The sequence below is a fragment of the Garra rufa genome, chromosome 2 (genome assembly GCF_049309525.1).
Source record: "Garra rufa chromosome 2, GarRuf1.0, whole genome shotgun sequence".
In the NCBI taxonomy this organism is placed as follows: domain Eukaryota; kingdom Metazoa; phylum Chordata; class Actinopteri; order Cypriniformes; family Cyprinidae; genus Garra; species Garra rufa.
The window spans coordinates 29816875-29835816 of NC_133362.1; positions in this window are offsets into that span (position 1 = coordinate 29816875).

Genomic DNA, 18942 nt, shown 5'->3' on the forward strand with positions numbered 1-18942 from the left:
AGCAAAAAGACCTTGCATTTTTTTATTATACTTCATGCCTTTTACTTGCTAAAACAAAGTCAGTTTGTCAGACAACAGAAGGCATGTAGTACTTTGTGTGTAACAGTTTTTTCAGCAAAGTTAATCATGTTGATAATTTAGCGGCCTTAGAAATTTGCATATCAAATGAGATACAGTAAACTTTATAGGGTTCATTACAAAATATCATTTTGGGTGAACTACCCCTTTAACAGCATTTTTTTTTTTTTCAAACTATTCTCATTCCGTTGTGGGCTCAAAGCCCCATGCTGAAGAGTTTGTTAAAGCGTGAAATTTAGAGATGCATGTGACGCTAGACCAGTCATGAGGCAAAACAAACAAAGACGTCACGGAAGACAAACAGAGATTTGAGTGCATCAGATGCCTGGTTCTCTTCCCTTGGCTCTGTCAAAACACCTTTCCCGGGATCTGTGAAACAGACAGGGTCCATTAGGAGCTCAAGCATATAATCACATCTCTGTAATGAGTTATTAATTAAACCAGGGGCATTCATTGCCCCGCTAACAGCCTCATAAACAATTGACTGGAGATTTGTGATTTTTGACTCGCTGACACCATTAAACAAATCAATATTGGGTTTTGCAGCAAGAGCTCTGTGCCTGGCTCTCCCTGGTTTTTGCCAATCAGCCGCGTTGAATACTAATAAGGGAATTAGTCGCCTCATATTCCGCATGTGTCCCATCAAACAGATCCTTATCAAGAGGGAGCAGAAGACTCATTTGCATGGAGGAAGACTCTGCTTTGTAGGTAAAGATTTCACAATATGTCATTCATTTCGGTTCGCTTCCCATCCTCCATCTTCCTCTCCGACTGCACAATCGCACACACACTTCGCTTTTGCCCAAACAACGAAAACGTGGTGTACCATCGCTGGCCCCTAGGATGCAGTTTATCCTGCTGTGACAACTCTTGAATGCTTCTTTAAATGCGCCTGCTTTCATGTTTGCGCAGTGTTTATCGTATTTCTTATTTATTTTCTGAAGCATCCTATTTTTCTAATGACGTCTCTGTCCTTTCTTTGAAAAGGCTGCCGCCAACGAGCGAAGACCCAGCCAACCCCGGCTAGCGTTCGGTTCCTTTTGATAGCTACGCCAATCTAAGTCGATAAATGTTGCACTTAGCACACCTAATGATGTTTACCATTCAAAGCGTGGAAAGAGAGGCTCTAAAGTGTCCTTTTATGTGTGATGTGTTAGCCAGAAAGCATGAGGAAAATCTTACGTGATTAGGCTGAGGACTGCGCCTAAAGCTAATCAGCACTACAAACGTGGCCATATACTTTAAAATGTTCTTGTGAAAAAAATAGTGTAAATAAAATCAGGTTGAGTTTGTGCAATTCCATTTCCTTGAATGTAGAAATGATATGGCTGCCAGTTTAACTGATGTTTTAAAAATGTGAACCATTTTAAATAGGCAAATCTCATGGCGTGAGATGCTGAAAATCAGCAAGATGCTTAGAATGCATGTGTACACAAACAAAAAATTGAAAAGCAATGGCAGATGGAATGCATATATATATATATATATATATATATATATATATAATATATATAGCAACTATATATACACATACAGTCAGAGGTTTTTGAACAGTAAGCTTTTTCATGTTTTTTAAAGAATTCTTTTCTGCTCACCTATAGCCTGCATTTATTTGATCCAAAATACAACAAAAGCAGCAATATTGTGAAATATTTTTACTATTTAAAAAAACTTCTTTCTATTTAAATATATTTTAGATGTAATTTATTCCTGTTATCAAAGCTATCAAAGTCTTCAGTGTCACATGATCCTTCAGAAATCATTCTAATATGCTGACTTGCTGTTTAAGAAACTTTTTTATTATTATAAATATTTAAAACAGTTGAGTGCATTTTTTCAGGATTCTTTGATCAATAGAAAAATCCAAAGATCAGCACTTATCTGAAATAAAAAGCTTTTGTAACATTATACACTATACCGTTCAAAAGCTTGGAGTCAGTTTTTTTTTTTCAAAAGAAATGATAGAAATTAGTACTTTTATTTAGCAAGTATGCTTTAAATTGATCAAAATGTATGATACATACATTAAAAATGTAAAAAAAAAAAAAAACCTAGCTATTTTATATATTACAGATAAATGGCTGTTTTTTCTGAACTTTCTATCCATCAGAGAAACCTGAAAAATTCTACTCAGCTGTTTTCAACATTTCAACAATGTTTTTGAGCAGCAGAATATTAGAATGATTTCTGAAGGGTCATGTGACTAGAGTAATGATGCTAAAAAATCAGCTTTGAAATCACAGGAATAAATTATGTTTTATAATATATTCAAATTGAAAACATTTTCTTTAAATAGTAAAAAAAAAATTCCAAATTGTACTGTTTTTGTTATACTTTGGATCAAATAAATGCAGGCTTTGTGAGCAGAAGAGACTTCTTTAAAAACATTAAATGTTTTACTTACTGTTCAAAAACTTTTGACTGCTAGTGTATATATATATATGTTTGCTTTTTTCCTTTTGATATATGTGAATAATTACATTAAACAACAATTTAAGTATAATAAATAATAAATAAGATAAAACCTAGCTCAGTGTTAATTTGGTGTTATCAAAATACTATATATTTAATATTTTTAATTAATATTCATTTTTGTATTTTCTTTTAAATTTGAAAGTTTTTATTTATATTTTGTTGTGTTTTTTATCATTTTTATTGGTTATTGTTTTTTTTTCATATTAATATAGTCAATATAGTTTTTAGAATTTGTTTAATTTATCAAGTTTTAATTTAGCTTTAGTTGTTAGTTGTTGTTGAGTTAAACAATAAGTTTTATATATATACATAGATATTTTATTGTATTTTAGTTAATGTTTGTTTTATTTCTAGTAACATTTTTTTTAGTTTTTTTTTTTAACTCTAATAACCCTGCCTTGGGTAAAACATCTGCAAATATGTTTTCCAGTGCACTTTATTACCTTCCATTTTCCAAGATATCTTGCTCTAGCAATCTTCCATCTTGCCCAAGTCAGTCATTTGGCGATCACTCTGCACTCATTTACACTTAGTATTCAATAAACCACTCTCTTAACTCAAGTTAAGGACATAATTATGCTCAGCCTCCCCCCCACTTCTCTGATCCTGAAATCATTATCAAGGCCCAGGTTTAAGTTTCACCAGGTGGACAGAGGAAGGAGAGAAGCACTCATTTACTCAAACCCAGCAGTGATACTGGGTCCATCCCTCCTCTCCTCACCTGAGTGCCTCACAGAAAGGAGTTGGCAGGGGGGAGGCCGTGCAGAGCAAACCCCTCGTGTGTGGTCGTGGCTCTGTGGGGCTAATGCAGGAGATTGACTCTTTAATTGAGGCAAGAGTGATGCTCATCATTTCTCATTAATGAGGCCAGTTAGAAAAGTGGGAGTGCGTGTTTGAGAAAATGAGAATGCGAAAGAGAGGAAAAAAGAGAGGTGAAGAGGCTCAGAGACATGACTGACCATCTCAGGTTTATTAGTCACGAATCGCTCCGCGTTGTGTGTGCGTATGTGCTTTCAGTCTACTTCAGAGCGTCTAATGAGGCAAAAGAGAGGCTCGCTTATGATATCAGGTATCAATCACAGTCAATATGTCCAATTAAGATCAAAGCTCCACAGTATTTTGAACTTCCCTGAAAAGAAAAATGATCTCCTAATTAATATAGATTATCCAGGACAGACTGGAGGAAGAGAAAGGGACCGGTCTAGACGCAGAATGGGGTACCTCATGTGTTCACACCAGTCCCACTTAAACTGCTCCCTCTCTTGTGGCGCATAACAGCAAGGGATTATGGGGGGACAAAATGGGCGTCATTAAAAACCTGCTCCTTTGGGTTTCATTGAGAAATGATTGGCGATTAAGTGTTTGAAATCTGCTACGGACCAGCATTCGACAGAGAGAAAGAGCAAGAGAGAGGTGAGGTGAAACTCTATCTGTCCTGCTTATGCAGTCAATTTTCCCATTCTTTATCCCTCTTACTGCACCAGGATGTGTGTTCGCGGTTCGCGCCGCCTGGCGAGGTTGCCAAACTCATTTCACCTTGTGGACCTCAACTTGACTGCAAGCCAGACAACCCAACGTGATAAGGCAGCATTAAACCTTCACTTTCCTAAGGGAGGGTTATTATACAGACTCAGAGAGATGCCGCTCTGCATGTGAGAACAACAGGTAATGCTACAACACGCTAGCATCGCATTCGCAACATTAAAAGGGGGATAAATGTGTTCCATTACCATTCATATCTACAGACAGTTAGTGAAAGTAAAGAGTATAAAAGGAAAAAAGAAGAAAGAGGGTTTCCTCAGCCCATCCGGTCTTTCCAGCTATAGAATCGGGGGTCCCACTTTACATTAGGTGGCCTTAACTACTATGTACTTACATTTAAATGAATCATTTGGTACAATGTACTTATTGTGTACATATATGTTTGTACATAATGTTATCTTTTAACTTAAACCTACCCATACCACCAAACCTGTCCCTAACCTTACCCATATCCCACCTTAATAGAAGCAAAAGTGTTTTGCAATGCAATATGATCACATTAAGTACATTGTACTTATTTTTTGATGTAAGTACATAATAGTTAAAGACACCTAATATAAAGTGTGACTGAATCGGGTTCTGGAAGTAAAAAAAACCCTTCATTGTCCCCATAGAGAAATTTATACAGTTTTAATGACCAACGATGAACCTTAATGTTTTTAATCGATGATGTGCATTTCTGCTAAAACCATCAGTCCGTGTCTTGTCTTTATTTGTTTTTAAAAAAATCATATTTAATCATATTTACTTCCTGGTATATAACTATATCACCTGTGATCCTGCAGAAAAATATCACCAGATTAGAGTAAAAAATATTGTACTCACTCAAATGAAGCATGATTTACTCACTTTCAAGCCATCCTAGGTATATGACTTTCTTTTTTCAGACAAATACCTTTGGAGTTCAATTAAAAATGTCCTGGCTCTTCCAAGCTTTATAATGGCAGCGAATGGGTGTTGAGATTTTGAAGTCCAATAAAGTGCATCCATCCATCATAAAAAGTACTTTGCACGGCTCCGGGGAGTTAATAAAGGCCTTCAGAAGTAAATACGTTTGTGTAAGAAAAATGTCTATTTTTACAACTTCTTAAATCACAATCTCTAGCTTCCGCTAACTGTTGTACGAGCATTTATGAGAGAGTGGCGTTCCAGGGGTTGATGTAGTACATAGGTGAACACAGTAGAGAGAGAAAAACAAAAAAAACGGTCACAAATTAGAAGTACAAAACTAGGATTTGTAAACAAAAATGTCAAGGATTTCGATTTAAGCAAGAAGAGACTTGCTTTCCTTTGCTGTAAACAGAATGTGGTTCTCGTGGGACTAGCATATTCTCACAGCAGCTTGTGTTATGCTATGCCTACTTCATCCGCATGAACACTAGTATGACAATTAGCAAAAGCTAAAGATTTTTTGCGGTTTATAAAGTTTTAAATATGGATATTTAAGCATTTGAAACTCTAACTGCACGCAATTGGATAACGCCACGACCAATCACAACAATACACGCTTAGCTACTAGCAGAGCTAAATGATGTTTCATTAACAAAGTTCGGGAGAAGCGCGTCAGATGCTTAGCGTAAACATCACAAGTCAATCAGCGCCATAGGTTTAAATACAGCTGACTCACCTCAATTCACTCGATGCTTTATCAGTAAATCTCCACCACCCCATCTCATCACTCCGAGTTCTCGCTACTCCTATTGGGGGGTAACGTACTCTGGGTTCGGGCCACTCCCGAGCTCGGAGCCCTTCACCGGACAGCACGCCAAACATGCACTACTATTCTCCGGCTAATTATATGTAAGCGTGAACTCGTGAACTGATAGATTAAACTCTTGCCGTATCCAGTCGGCAAAACAGCAAAAACGTCCTTCTTGCAAAGGAACGATTCGAGTTTTCGGTTTTCTGTTCCTCTTTTGTATGGAAAGCCAAGTCTAACTCGTTCATTGTAGCGGCCAAAGCCGTTTCAAACAACTTGTTGTTCATCTGTAGCGACAGCGATCTTTCAAAGTTTACTATATGATTCGGACGTCGCAGTGCTGTCATCATCAGCTTAGCTCGCCTATGGCCCGTCTACATCAGATACACCGATTTGATTGGTTCCCACAATTGCTTACGTATTGCAGTAACCTGCATCATTGCTCGATGCCAGAGTGTCTTGCAGAGACAATTCAAATTGTGCTCTCGCGAGACCTCTGGATTTCCAGGGTAGAAGAACACCATTTCCATGGTCAAACATGGAGGTGGGACAGTCCTGTTATGGGATTGTTTTACTGTAGCAGGAAGTGTCCAACATGACCGTATAAGGGATATCATGGATTCTTTGAAGTATCAGGCCATTTTGGCAAGAATTGTGATGCCTTTGGTGCAAAGACTAAAGCTGATGATCAATGAACTTTCCTGCAGGAAAATCATCCAAAAGTATACATCTAAATCTACATACGCTTGGTTCGGGGACAGGTCATAGAATGTACTTGAGTGGTCTGTTCAGTCTCCAGATGTAGTTCTCATTGAAAATATTTGGTTGAATTTGAAGAAAGCAGTGGCAATGTGAAAACCAAAGATTATCAATGATCTGAAAGCTTTTTCAGGTGAGGAATGGACCAAGACTGTAGTAGAGAGGTAACAGAAGCTTCTAAGCACTTTTTCTTACCTTTTTTTGAATACATAATTCGCCACACAAATTATTTCCCTTTGTGTCCAAAGCAACACTTTTTTGCTTCAAATCAAAGTTTTTTATGTTGTGATTCATCTCTACACTTGTTTGTTTGATTCATATCTATCTTTATTTCAAAATCCCTTTGAAAAAAAAAATTAATTGAAAAAAACTTGGAAAGTAGCCTCACACTGTTGCTCTCTGGAGCAGTCAGGAAATGGTTGATGACCATGCACATGGTTGTGCTTTCATCTGCTGCGTTAAGTCCCCATCATTGCTGTGGTGGTGAAAGTGCTGACAGGCATGTTCTCACACTCACCTGCGGTACTCCATAATTTCCAGTCATGTAGTCGTAGTGATAAGTTACGGAGTTACAGACATTCGTTTTCATTGCATCTTCAAAGAAGGCAAGTAGACATGATGGTCAGTTTCTTTTGCACAGCACATGTAGGACCTAAAATCAAAGATGTGGTTTATAGTTTGGTAATCTTACATAAACTACATGGAATCTGCAGTGTATTATAAAGCTAGAATAACATTATTGTGTTACTTACTTTAAAAGAGTATCATTTAACTGGAACCTATGAGAAAACAGCAATGACGTCACTCCATAGTGTATTAAACCTAACTTGGCCAAATGATCACTAACAGGACGTTTTGGCAAAGTTATGACAAACATTTTTCCAGTAACATTAATAGAACTTTCATTCAAAGTTATCTGATCTTTAATAATGTTCTCAAAACATTAATTATATTACATTTATAGAACTTTTTTTCCTGAAACGTTTTTAGAAACCGAGTGTACTGGCTCTTTCGAGCTTTATAATGGCAGTAAATGGCTGTTGAGACTCATTGGTCTAATAAAAGGCCAATAAAGTGCATTCATTCATCATAAAAAATACTCCACACAGCTCAAGGGTGATAATAAAGGCCTTCTGAAGCATATTGATGCATTTGTGTAAGAAAAATATCCAAATATCTAGCCTACGTCCAACATCATCAACTGAAATGCCACTCTAGTGAACACATGTACAACAGTTAGCAGAGGCTGGAGATTATGGTTTATAAAGTTTGAAATATGGATATTTTTCCTACACAAATGCATCGATTCACTTCAGGAGGTCTTTATTAACCCAATGAGATGTTAGGAGCACTTTTTATGATGGATGGATGCACTTTGTTGGACTTTATTGAACTATTAAATCTCAACAGCCATTTGTGGCCATTATAATGCTTGGAAAAGCCAGGACATTTATTTAATATAACTCTGATTGTATTCGTCTGAAAGAAGACAGTCATATACACTTAGAATGGCTTGAGGCTGGGTAATTTTCATTTTTGGGTGAACTATCCCTTTAAAACATTTACAAAACTGTGCATTAAAAATGTTGAGAGAACATTTAGAAAAAAACGTTTTATAACTTAAAATTAGATTTTGTCATCCAGATTAATAAGGGTCTCAATTGGGATCAATAACTTGTAACTAATTGGTCATTTTTTACCATTTAAAAAGCATATGCTGCAATTTTGTCAAGACAACTTTGTTTAAGAGTGGTAAGAGGACCTGTGTTTGCGATATGCGGATATGTTAAGTAGTCTGTGCGGTACGGACTAAAAGCTGTGGGGTGAGCAGGGTGAAGAGGCAGCCTTAGTCCACTGGACAGGTGTAGGTAAACCGATCCTGTGCCACCCAGGTTCAGGATGAACTTGAGACGTGTCTTCACCGTCCCTCAGAGGTGGAGGTCAGGAGGACCATCCAATCAGCTGCAATCAGAGAGAGAGGATACCCCCTACCCCTCCTCTGAACCAATGAAACGGAGACAGGTCACCCTGGTCCAATTAAGAGTCATAAAACATAATCAAAATTCAAAGGCTAGTCACTACGGTCTCCATTACTGGGGTTGGTCAGGCTCTGAGGCCAGCACTGATATCTGTTGACCATGCGTTAAACAAATACATTGTGTTCACAGGTCTGAGCCTCACATCTCAGGTGAACTTGACACAATGGCCTGAACCTGACCATCAATAGTGACCTATGCATGCCTAAGCAGCGTTCAGTGAAATAAAGAACTTTAAAGAAGAATAAATGTGCTTCTGTTTGCTTCAAAGCACTTTCAGATGTTCCATAAACACTGGATTGACAAAGGCATGAGAGGTTCTGTGGTTTGTTTGTTCATCATTTGTTTAAGAAAATTCTCCCTTTTTTTGGTTAATTCGAGTTAATTCTCCTGTAAATTTGGATTTGTGTTTTCTGTGGTTTTGGTAAATATAACCAGCACTTGCATTTGCTCACACGGTGAGAGAAAGACGGCTACTAAGTCATGAGAAAAGTGTCTGATGCTCACTAAAGCAGCATTTATTTGATCAAAAATACAGTAAATCAGTAATATTATTACATTTAAAATAACCATTTTCTATTTTTAATATACTTCAATTTTATAATTTCATAATTTTTTTTTTTTTTTGGGGTCATAATTGATGAAAAAGGAACGTTAATAATGTTGACTAATATTTTGTGGAAATTGTGATTAATTTTTTCAGGATTCTTTGACGAATAGAAAGTTCAAAAGAACAGCATTTATTTGAAATATAAATATATTTTGTTAAAAGTTGTGCCAATAGTAATATTTAATTTTCATAAGAGTTTTAATGTTTTTTTAAAGAATTCTCGTCTGCTCACCAAGCCTGCATTTATTTGATCCAAAATACAGCAAAAGCAGTAATATTGTGAAATATTTTTACTATTTACAATAGCTGCTTTCTATTTTAATACATTTTAAAATGTAATTTATTCCTGTGATCTAAGCTAAACTTTCAGCATCATTACTCATGTCTTCATTGTCACATGATCCTTCAAAAATTATTCTAATATGCTGATTTGCTGTTCAAGAAACATTTTTTAATATCATCTTCAATATTTAAAACAGTTAAGTACTCTTTTTTCAGGATTCTTTGAATAGAAAGATCCAAATGAAAGTATTTATGTGAAATAAAAAAGCTTTTGTAACAATATACACTATACCATTTAAAAGCTTGAAGTCAGTATTTTTTGGAGAGGAAAGAAATAATAGAAATTAATAATTAATAATATATATATATATATATATATATATATATATATATTTTTTTTTTTTTTTTTTTTTTTTTTGAGCAGCAAATCGGAATATTAGAATGCTCTGAAGGATTGTGTGACTGGAGTAATGATGCTAAAAATTAATCTTTGTAATCACAGGAATAAATGACATTTTAAAATATATTTAAATAGAAAATGATTATTTTAAATAGTAAAATATTTCAAAATTGTACTGTTTTTGCTGTCAAATAAATGCAGGTTTGGTGAGCAGAAAACATTAAAAATAATACTGTTCAAAAACTTTTGACTGGTAGTGTATGTAAAAAAGTTAGTTTATTTATAACAGTATTTTGATATGAATAAATGTTTTAAGGAATCCAAAACACCACTATAAGTAGTTTGCCTAAATCTTGGCACTAATCTGCGGAGCCTCAAAAGAAGCAGCAAATTTTTTGTTGTCTTATTAACTATTTTGGCTAATTATGTAGTAACACATTGTACTGTACTTAATACAATTCTGCAGCCTTCCCCCTGTAATCAAAAAAAAAAAAAGTCCATCTGGATCTTGTCATAGCCTTTCAGGAGTGACACAACAGCTGGTGTACACAACGAACAGGAGAGTGGGTGAAAATTCAAAAGCATTTTCTCAGATCTGACACTTGTTATATTCGGATTACATAGAAACATCAAGCTTGAACATATTTCTCATTTCTCCACTACACCCCAAACAAAGAGCCACATTATGAGTAATATTCTTCCGGCCCAGAGGGACGTTCTGGCCCGGGGCAGCACCTGTGGTTGACATCTTAACTCAAAACCTGATTAAACCTGCCCATCAACCCTGTAGGCCTCTACACCTGTCCAACAACAAACATGTCAGGGCTTCCAGTCTGCACTCGAGGTGATTCTTCATTACTTCGTATACTTAAGATGACATGTGACTTGTGTCTGTCTGATTCTGTGTGTGTGTGTGTGTGTGTGTGTGTGTGTGTGTGTGTGTGTGTGTGTGTGTGTGTGTGTGTGTGTGTGTGTGTGTGTGTGTGTGTGTGTGTGTGTGTGTGTGTGTGTGTGTGTGTGTGTGCAAATGCAAGTGTTTACTTGCAGAAATGTGCAGTTTGTTTGTTGTCAGTGCCTTGCAGTGACAACAAGAGGCTATAAAGCATTTAAAAAAAACATAAAACCAGGATCAAAAGTGCAGGACTTTGGCTTTATTGATGTTTCCCTTCTCAGGTTGAGACATGTCCACTAATGACCAAAGACATGGCGGTTTGTAGCCAGTGGCATTGGCTGTGCGTAATGATGGAAGCATGTCATTGCTGCTTCCTCCCCCTGCAGTGTGCTTATAGGATATGAAGCTGGTAGGAAATTAGGCTGGGATTTGTAGAACTCCTTTCATGTGTCTGATCAGTGGCGGCTCCTGACAAATATCTCTGGGGGGGCAACTGTTCCGATTTTGGCAAAGATAACCGCTTTAATGGGTAAAATGATAAAATTCAGATAGCCAACTTTACAGGATTACATTGCATTGTTTGATTTGGTTTCCCTGTTCCTAGATGGCAACATCAGGCATGAATTGTACAAACTGTACAGTATTTTGAATAGCTATATTAAATTTATCGCAATGGTCTCAAATACACTGAAACACTTCCACCATGGCCATCAAGAGACACATTGTCATCAACTAGTTAGCCCTCTAAGAGTAAAAAAAAAAAAAAAAAAAAGCCATACTGCTTTACAATTAAAGACTTTTTATTTCTCATATTAAAACTGTAATTAATCAAATCTTTCCAGAACATATTCAGTATAAATTTGGCTGCCAATATGCAATCAATACAACTATTTAAAATTCAACATTTGGAGAATACAACATATAACATACAAGGCCGTAACCAGGGTTTGAAAATTAGTGAGGTGTTAAGAATTGTGCTATAATAACACCCACAAATGCACTACATATAGCCTAAACTTCAAAATAGACAGACATGTAGATGATTGTGAAAGATTTTTTATTCAGTATAATGTTTTACATGGAAAGTTCGTTTTTTTTTTTAGCTGAGGGAATTTTTATTTTATAACAAGTTATAAAAATAACGTTAGAATAATGACACTGACATAAAACTAACGTTCAACTTTCCACTTTATAAACGTCCCAAAGTGTCACACTAAATTGGACAAACGAGTCAAAAAACACGTATAATAGGTGGATCTGGCAACAAACGGAGGCTGCTGCACCCGCGCTCTCACTCAACGCGTTCTCAAGCCCCGTTCACTGCGCTAGCTTCTCGTAGCAACATGAATTGCAAACACTCATGTGATATGAGGTGGTTTAAACGGCTAAATAATCATTCTAAGAGCTTGACATTTTATTTTTGAATATAAAAAATGACCGAGGTCCGGACCTCGGTGACCTCATAGCTGGCTACGGCCGCGATAACATAAACAATTCACCATTTAATAACACACATCACTTGTATTGAAATTTTGCTCGCCTCTCTTTTAAGCAGGCAAAGTGATCAATTACCCTCTCATTAAAATCAGGCATGTTCCTCATAAGTTCCCTCTCCATTGAAAGCATGGCCAATGCATTCAGACGTCTCGCTACACGCGTGCGTGCTGTACATCTTCGAGCACGCATCAGTGCGTATTACGAAATCACGTTGGGGCGAGCCCTCCCGGTGCCCATTGAAATGCATTGTAGGGTTCAAAATTTGAAAAAAAAAATCTCACAATATAACTCTATGAGACCGGCTGGGGCGATTTTCAATCTGACTGAGATCGCCCCAAGGGGGCGGGGTTTTAGGTTGGAAAGTGACATTCAGGCTGTTGATTGTACAGTAATATGCAGACTAGGACTAGCAAAATAAGAGTCTTTTTCTCCTCTCTTTTTTCGTGTGGCTCAAGGAGGGCGATGCACTATCGCCCACCATGGGCCAGCCGCCCCTGTGTCTGATGGCCATGTTGTTTTATAATTTTGGTACAAGCTGTAGAGCTCTTACAGGAAATGGCATGAAGGCCAAGAATCTGTGTCTAAAGGTCAGTAGATTGTAAGTTTAATGTTTATGTGTGCTACCATACGTCCCGAAGCGCTGGGATAGGCTCGGTTTGGATGGATGAATGAGTGTCCTACACTGTAAAAAGTTTTCACCAGATTCAACTTAAAAACATAAGTTCAGCAGCTGCCTTAAAATTTTAAGTTAAATCAGCTTAAAACTACAAGTCATTTTAACTTATTACAATATAAATGAGTTGATTTAACTTGTGAGTTGAAATTACTTAAGTTGATTTAACTTAAAATTTTAGGGCAGCTGCTAAACTTAAGTTTTTAAGTTGAAACTGGTGAAAACTTTTTACAGTGTAGCATTCTGGGAATATTAGTGTATTTTCAGCTGTTTTCTTAAAAACTCAGAAAACGAACTTAACTTCTTAACTGATGTTTTGACATTTCTTGAACTATTAAACATAATGAAAAATACATTATTTGTGATCTAACATACTATACACTATGTACTCTACCATGCATTATATGAATTTTATCTGATTAACTTGTCATCCAACATCGTCGAACATTCCACACTTTGTTTTTCTGGTTAATTAATTAAGTGCATCATCCTGGTATTTGAAATGCGCTTTTTCACCGTGAATATACAACTGCACTAATTATACTACAAAATGGCATAGAATAGAGAATAAATACGCAAATTGGGATGCACCTATGTTTATTCAGATAATTTAGGCCTATTTGCTGATTTGTTTCTGTTTCAGAGTAATATATATATATATATACATCATATGAAAGCTCAATAAATAAGCTTTCTATTGATGTATGGTTTGTTAGGATAGGACAATATTTGGCCGAGATACATCTATTTGAATATCTGGAATCTGAGGGTGCAAAAAAATCTAAATACTGAGAAAATCACCTTTAAAGTTCTCCAAATTAAGTTCTTAACAATGCATATTACTAATCAAAAATTACATTTTGATATATTTACAGTAGGAATTTTACAAAAAATCTTCATGAAACATGGTCTTTGCTTAATTTCCTAATGATTTTTGGCATAAAAGAAAAATCAATAATTTTGACCCATACCATTTATTTTTGGCTATTGCTACAAATATACCCCAGCGACTTAAGACTGGTTTTGTGGTCCAGGGTCACACACACATATATATACATATATATATATATATATATATATATTTAACATATTTATGTTGAGATGTAGACTATATATTCAGATTTGCATTCATATACTCAAGATTTATAAACATATATTCAGATTTATAATTTTATAGTGAGAATAAATACAATATATTTACAATTTACAGTTATATATTTAAACATACAATTATATTTTTGTATTTAATTATATTTATTCAGACTTTTAACTCTACATTCAGATTAATTTCTATACATACATTCATAATGTACATTTATATATTTAGTTTTTATATTCAGACATATCTATATATTGCAAGTTTCATGTGTATATTCAGAATTATACATGTTTAATGTTATACAGTACATTGTAACAATTTACAGTTATATATTCAGACTTAAAACTATATATTCAGATTTACATCTGTATGTTATGATTTACATTTTTATATTACAATTTGTATCAATATATTCAGACTTATTTTCGAATTTACATATATATTCAGATAACTATATATTTTAATTTACATTTATATATTCAGATTTTTAAATATATTTTCTGATTTACTTCTGTATATTCAGAATTATAACTATATATTCTGATTTACTTCTATATGTTTATGATTTACATTTTTATATTACAGTTTGTATCTATATGTGCAGACTTATAACTATATTTTCGGATTTACATTTATATAGTCAGATTTATAACTATATATTTTGATTTACATTTTCAGATTTCAAAATGTATATTCTGATTTACTTCTATACATTCAGAATTATAACTATATATTCTATATATATTCAGATTTACTTCTATATATTCACAATTTACATTTATATATTCTGGTTTTATATAATTTATTTCCTGTTTGGCACTTCATACTTACGTGTGTGTTTATATATATACAGTGCCCTCCACTAATATTGGCACCCTTGGTAAATATGAGCAAAAGTGGATGTGAAAATAAATCAGCATAATTTATCATTTTGATCTTTCATTCAAAAAATTCACAAAATTCTAACCTGTCATTGAAGTAAATCAATAGAACCTAGGGGGGAAATCTCATTATGAAATAAATACTTTTCTCTAGTTCACGTTGGCCACTATTATTGGCACCCAATTATAGCAACATCCTTTTCCCAAGATAACAGTTCTGAGTTTTCTCCAACACTGTCTAATCAGTTTGGAGAACACCTGACAAGAGATCAGAGGCCATTCCTTCAAACAGAATCTCTCTAGATTCTCCAGAATCTCTCTCTTCCCAGCTTCATGTTGGTGGTGCTTCTCTTCAGTTTCTATACAGGGTTCAGTTCAGGGAACTGGGACGGCCATGGTAGAAGCTACATGGCAGAAAAATAGTAAAAAAAAAAAGCAGTATATTTTTAACCATGGGCATTGGGTACTTTTTAACCCTGTCTGCACCAAAACCATCTGGAGGGTTAGCTGCCAAAAAGCTAATTTTTAGTTTCATCTGACCATAGAAGCCAGTCCTGTTTGAAGTTCCAATCATGTCTGACAATTGAATATGCTGGAGTTTGTTTTTGGGTGAGCCAGGAGGATTTTTTCCTGAAACCCTCTGGAACAACATGTGGTGATGTGGGGCTGTTTGATCATTTTATTTTATGTTTTCTGACCCCAAGACTCAACAATTCTCTGCAATTCTCCAACTGTGATCCTTGGAGAGTCTTTGGCCACTCAAACTCTCCTCCTTATCGTGCATTAGGATGATATAGACACTCATCCACTTCTAGGCAGATTTGTAACATCTTTAGTCGATTGGAACTTCTTAATTATTACCCTAATGGTGGTAATGGGGATTTTCAATGCTTTAGCTCTTTTCTTACAGCCACTTTCTATTTTGTGAAGCTCAACAAACTTGTTCTGCACATCAGAACTACATTCTTTGGTTTTACTTTTTGTGATGGATGAATAAGGGAATTTGGCTTTTGTGTTTCTCATATTTATAATCCTGTGGAACAGACAGTCGTGACTGGACAATTTTATACTCCTAGCCACCCTGGTGTGCTAAAAAAAAATTGCAATATTAATGTGAATAATCCTTAGAGATATTTTACTTTTACAATTTTTAGGGGTGCCAATAATTGTGGCCAGTGTGAACTAGAGAAAAACATTTATTTCATAATGAGATATCCCCCCCCCCCCCATTTTCCATCGTTTTACTTCAATGAAAGGTTAGAATTTTGTGAATTTTTCGAATGAAAGATCTAAAGCAGGGGTCCCCAAACTTTTTTTTCTGAGAGGGCCACATAATTTTAATTTCTTTAATGGGGGGCCGGGTTGGTTTATAAAAGAAAATTCCATGGGCCGGACTGACTACTATTATTATTATTATTTTATTATGATTTTACCTGTATTTTTTATACCTTTTAATGCTAGAATAGTTTATTATTTTGTTATGCACCAAACAGACAAATGATATATATTTTTTTTCAAAAGATATACAGGTGCATCTCAAAGTAGAATGTCATGGAAAAGTTCATTTATTTCAGTAATTCAACTCAAATTGTGAAACTTGTGTATTAAATAAATTTAATGCACACAGACTGAAGTAGTTTAAGTCTTTGGTTCTTTTAATTTTGATGATTTGGCTCACATTTAACAAAAACCCACCAATTCGCTATCTCAACAAATTAGAATATGGTGGCATGCCAATCAGCTAGTCAACCCAAAACACCTGCAAAGGTTTCCGTCAAGCTGTCAAAATGGTTTCTCAGTTTGGTTCACTAGGCTACACAATCATGGGGAAGACTGCTGATCTGACAGTTGTCCAGAAGACAATCATTGACACCCTTCACAAGAAGGGTAGGCCACAAACATTCATTGCCAAAGAAGCTGGCTGTTCACAGAGTTCTGTATCCAAGCATGTTAACAGAAAGTTGAGTGGAAGGGAAAAGTGTAGAAGAAAAACACCAACCGAGAGAAGCGCAGCCTTGAGAGGCTTGTCAAGCAAAATCAATTCAAGAATTCGGGTGAACTTCACAAGGAATGGACTGAGGCTGGGGTCAAGGCATCAAGAGCCACCACACACACACACATATCAAGGAATTTGGCTAGAGTTGTCGTATTCCTCTTGTTAAGCCACTCCTGAACCACAGACAACATCAGAGGCGTCTTACCGGGGCGAAGGAAAAGAATAAATGGACTGTTGCCCAGTGGTCCAAAGTCCTCTTTTCAGATGAAAACAAGTTTTGTATTTTATTTGGAAATCAAAAACACTGAAGTCCAGTGTTACGTTTCCACAGTCTGTGATAATTTGGGGTGCAATGTCATCTGCTGGTGTTGGTCCACTGTGTTTTTTGAATCACACGTCAAATTCCTCAAATGCTATTGAGTCATTTTGTCATCACTCTGTATTTTATAGCTGCCTCTTGCATCACCTCTTCGATTGCGATGACACATTACATTGAATGTACCATTCTGTTGGTGAATTTAACAAATAATTAGGCTATGTTAATAATTAAGGGAAATTTTAGTTTGAAAGCCAACCTTTATTATCAAATACCGACATGATATAAGTAAAACATATTTAAAATTACATTTTCAAAATATGTCTCTGGCATTGTTCAGAGGGCCAGTCCAAATGTGGGGGCGGGCCGTATCCGGCCCCCGGGCCTTAGTTTGGGGACCCCTGATCTAAAGGATAAACAATGCAGATTTATTTTCACAGTCACCTTTGCTCATATTTACTATGGGTGACAGTATTAGTGGAGGGCACTGTATATATATATATATATATATATATATATATATATATAGTGGTGTGAAAAAGTCCTGTTTTTTTATTTTTTGCATGTTTGTCACACTTTAATGTTTCAGATCATCAAACAAATTTAATTATTAATCAAATATAACACAAGTAAACAAAACATGCAGTTTTATATTATGAAGGGAGAACAAAATCCAAACCTACATGGCCCTGTTTGAAAAAGTGTTTGCCCCTAAACTTAATAACTGGTTGGGTCACCCTTAGCAGCAACAACTGCAATCAAGCCTTTGCGATAACTTGCAATGAGTCTGTTACAGCGCTGTGCAGGAATTTTGGCCCACTTCTTGGCAGAATTGTTGTAATTCAGCCACACTGGAGGGTTTTTGTAGCATGAACCGCTTTTTAAGGTCATGCCACAGCATCTCAATAGGATTCAGGTCAAGACTTTGACTAGGCCACTCCAAAGTCTTCATTTTGTTTTTCTTTAGCCATTCAGAGGTGAATTTGCTGGTGTGTTTTGGATCATTGTCCTGCTGCAGAACCCAAATTCGCTTCAGCTTGTGGTCACAAACAGATGGCCGGACATTGTCCTTCAGGATTTTTTGGTAGACAGCTGAATTCATGGTTCCATTTATCACAGCATGTCTTCCAGCCCCAGACCATCACACTACCACTACCATATTTTACTGTTGGTATGATGTTCTAGTCAGTCCACATTTTCACAGTCCAGTATTTTCCCAAAAGTCTTGGGGATCATCAAGATGTGTTCTGGCAAAACTGAGATGAGCCTTTATGTTATTTTTGCTCAGCAGCAGTTTTCGTCTTGGAACTCTGCCATGCAGGCCATTTTTGCCCAGTCTTTTTCTTATGGTGGAGTCATGAACACTGACCCTAACTGAGGCAAGAGAGGCCTGCAGTTCTTTAGATGTTGTTGTGGGGTCTTTTGTAACCTCTTGGATGAGTCGTCGCTGCACTGTTGGGGTAATTTTGGTCGGCCAGCCACTCCTGGGAAGGTTCACCACTGTTCTATGTTTTCGCCATTTGTGGATAATGGCTCTCACTGTGGTTCACTGGAGTCCCAAAGCTTTAGAAATGGCTTTATAACCTTTTCCAGACTGATAGATCTCATTTACTTTCTTTCTCATTTGTTCCTGAATTTCTTTGGATCTCAACATGATGTGTAGCTTTTGAGGATCTTTTGGTCTACTTCACTTTGTCAGGCAGGTCC